At 63.2% G+C, this 3,225-nt stretch overlaps 1 protein-coding gene across 1 annotated transcript in view; it reads left to right on the top strand.

Annotated features, from left to right (window-relative positions):
* Nucleotides 1–2,865: 2,865 nt before the first annotated feature.
* Nucleotides 2,866–3,225, top strand: part of LOC125037394 — a gene marked incomplete in the record, with an annotated part of 40,082 nt that continues 39,722 nt past the window's right edge. Inside the window, 1 exon segment of the mRNA XM_047630504.1 lies at nucleotides 2,866–3,094.

Raw genomic sequence — 3,225 nt, forward strand, 5'->3', positions numbered from 1 at the left:
GGTCGTCCCTCATCGGTCGTCCCTCATCGGTCGTCCCTCATCGGTCGTCCCTCATCGGTCGTCCCTCATCGGTCGTCCCTCGTCGGTCGTCCCTCATCGGTCGTCCCTCATCGGTCGTCCCTCATCGGTCGTCCCTCATCGGTCGTCCCTCATCGGTCGTCCCTCATCGGTCGTCCCTCATCGGTCGTCCCTCATCGGTCGTCCCTCATCGGTCGTCCCTCATCGGTCGTCCCTCATCGGTCGTCCCTCATCGGTCGTCCCTCATCGGTCGTCCCTCATCGGTCGTCCCTCATCGGTCGTCCCTCATCGGTCGTCCCTCATCGGTCGTCCCTCATCGGTCGTCCCTCATCGGTCGTCCCTCATCGGTCGTCCCTCATCGGTCGTCCCTCATCGGTCGTCCCTCGTCGGTCGTCCCTCATCGGTCGTCCCTCATCGGTCGTCCCTCATCGGTCGTCCCTCATCGGTCGTCCCTCATCGGTCGTCCCTCATCGGTCGTCCCTCATCGGTCGTCCCTCATCGGTCGTCCCTCATCAGTCGTCCCTCATCGGTCGTCCCTCGTCGGTCGTCCCTCATCGGTCGTCCCTCGTCAGTCGTCCCTCATCGGTCGTCCCTCGTCGGTCGTCCCTCATCGGTCGTCCCTCGTCAGGTCGTCCCTCATCGGTCGTCCCTCATCGGTCGTCCCTCATCGGTCGTCCCTCATCGTCGTCCCCTCTTCGGTCGTCCCTCGTCGGTCGTCCCTCATCGGTCGTCCCTCATCGGTCGTCCCTCGTCGTTCATCGGTCGTCCCTCATCGGTCGTCCCTCATCGTCGTCCCTCGTCGTCGTCGTCGTCATCGGTCGTCCCTCGTCGTCTCGTCAGTCGTCCCTCATCGGTCGTCCCTCTCGGTCGTCCCTCATCGGTCGTCCATCTCTCCATCGTCGTCCCTCATCGGTCGTCCTCATCAGTCGTCCCTCATCGTCGTCCATCGTCAGTCGTCCCACGTGTCGTCCCTCATCGGTCGTCCCTCTCGGTCGTCCTCCTCGTCCTTCAGTCGTCCTCCGTCGTCGCGTCGTCCTTTTGGTCTCCCTCATCGGCGTCCTCATCGGTCGTCCCCATCGGTCCGCCCTCAGGTCGTCCTCATCGGTCGTCCCTCATCGGTCGTCCCTCATCGGTCGTCCCTCATCGGTCGTTCCCCATCAGTCGTCCCTCGTCGTCGTCCCTCTCAGTCTTCCCTCATCAGTCGTCCCTGTCAGTCGTCCCTCATCGGTCGTCCCTCGTCGGTCGTCCCTCATCGGTCGTCCCTCATCAGTCGTCCCTCGTCAGTCGTCCCTCGTCAGTCGTCCCTCATCGGTCGTCCCTCATCGTCGTCCCTCATCAGTCGTCCCTCATCGGTCCATGTCGTCCCTCATCGGTCGTCCCTCATCAGGTCGTCCCTCGTCGGTCGTCCCTCATCAGTCGTCCATCGTCAGTCGTCCCTCGTCAGTCGTCCCTCGTCAGTCGTCCCTCATCGGTCGTCCCTCATCGGTCGTCCCTCATCGGTCGTCCCTCGTCAGTCGTCCCTCATCAGTCGTCCCTCGTCAGTCGTCCCCTCATCGGTCGTCCCTCGTCAGTCGTCCCTCATCGGTCGTCCCTCATCGGTCGTCCCCTCATCGGTCGTCCCTCATCGGTCGTCCCTCATCGGTCGTCCCTCGTCAGTCGTCCCTCATCAGTCGTCCCTCGTCAGTCGTCCCTCATCGGTCGTCCCTCGTCAGTCGTCCCTCATCAGTCGTCCCTCGTCAGTCGCCCCTCATCGGTCGTCCCTCGTCAGTCGTCCGTCATCAGTCGTCCCTCATCGGTCGTCCCTCATCGGTCGTCCCTCCTCGGTCGTCCCTCATCAGTCGTCCCTCGTCAGTCGTCCCTCATCAGTCGTCCATCGTCAGTCGTCCCACGTCAGTCGTCCCTCATCGGTCGTCCCTCATCGGTCGTCCCCCATCGGTCGTCCCTCATCAGTCGTCCCTCGTCAGTCGTCCCTCATCAGTCGTCCATCGTCAGTCGTCCCACGTCAGTCGTCCCTCATCGGTCGTCCCTCATCGGTCGTCCCTCATCGGTCGTCCCTCATCAGTCGTCCCTCGTCAGTCGCCCCTCATCGGTCGTCCCTCATCGGTCGTCCCTCATCAGTCGTCCCTCGTCAGTCGCCCCTCATCGGTCGTCCCTCATCGGTCGTCCCTCATCAGTCGTCCCTCGTCAGTCGCCCCTCATCGGTCGTCCCTCGTCAGTCGTCCATCGTCAGTCGTCGTCTCGCATCGTCTTTCTTTTCTCGCATCATTGTCTCGTCTCTCCTTCTCTCCCTCCTTCCTCCTCTTCCTCGTACTCTATTTCCTCCTCCTTCTCCCCTCCCCCCCTAATCCTTCTGGTTCTTTCCCCCTCTTCCTTCCCTCCTCCTCCTCCCCCTCCTCCTGCTCCCTCCATCCTCCGTACCCACTTCCCCCTCTCCTTCTCTTCTTCCTCTTCCTTCTCCTATTGTCTTCCTCCATCCGTCTTCCCCTTCTTCCTCCTTGGAACCCTCTTCCTCCTCTCTCCTCTTCCTTTTCCTTCTCCCCGTTCTCCTCCCCCATCCTCCTCCTCCTCCTCCTCCCCGTCCTCTGTCCACACACATGCAACCTCCCGGCCTTCCTCGTCTGCATCTCGTTTTCTTTGGCTCTCGCCACCGCCGCCGCCGCTGTGCCCGGGGCGGGTGTGTGTGTGCGTGCGTGTGTGTATGTGTGTCCGTCTCTCTCTCTCTCTCTCTCTCTGCCCCTCTCTCTCTCTCTCTCTCTCGCTGCCTCCCTCCCTCCCTGCCTCCCTCTCTCTCTCCCTGTCTCTCTCTCCCTCTCTCGCACTGGCTCACTCGCTCGCCCAGCCCCGCGAGCCTCAGTCGTGTGAAGGGTGTCGAGGCGCTAGTGTCAATCTCGCCCGCCGTCGGCCTTCGCCCTCGCTCCGTCCGCGCGCCGCCGTCCTGGGTGTCCTCCGGCAGGCTTGGAGGTGCAGGTGTGAGGCGCGACCGCGAAACGTGTCCTCGAGGAGCACCCGACCGCCCTTATCGCTCGGATCTCTCTCAAGGACGAGTGAGTGTGAGAGGCTGAGAGTACGAGTGTGAGTGAGTGTGTGGTGTCCAGTATCCCCGACAGTTCTGGCCCAGGGAAGCGTCGGGGTGTCCTGTCAATTCATCAAGGACGCCGCCCGCTCCCCCGCCCTTCGACAAATGAACTCCGGGCGACGCCGCCGACA

The sequence above is a fragment of the Penaeus chinensis genome, chromosome 23, assembly GCF_019202785.1.
Source record: "Penaeus chinensis breed Huanghai No. 1 chromosome 23, ASM1920278v2, whole genome shotgun sequence".
NCBI lineage: Eukaryota > Metazoa > Arthropoda > Malacostraca > Decapoda > Penaeidae > Penaeus > Penaeus chinensis.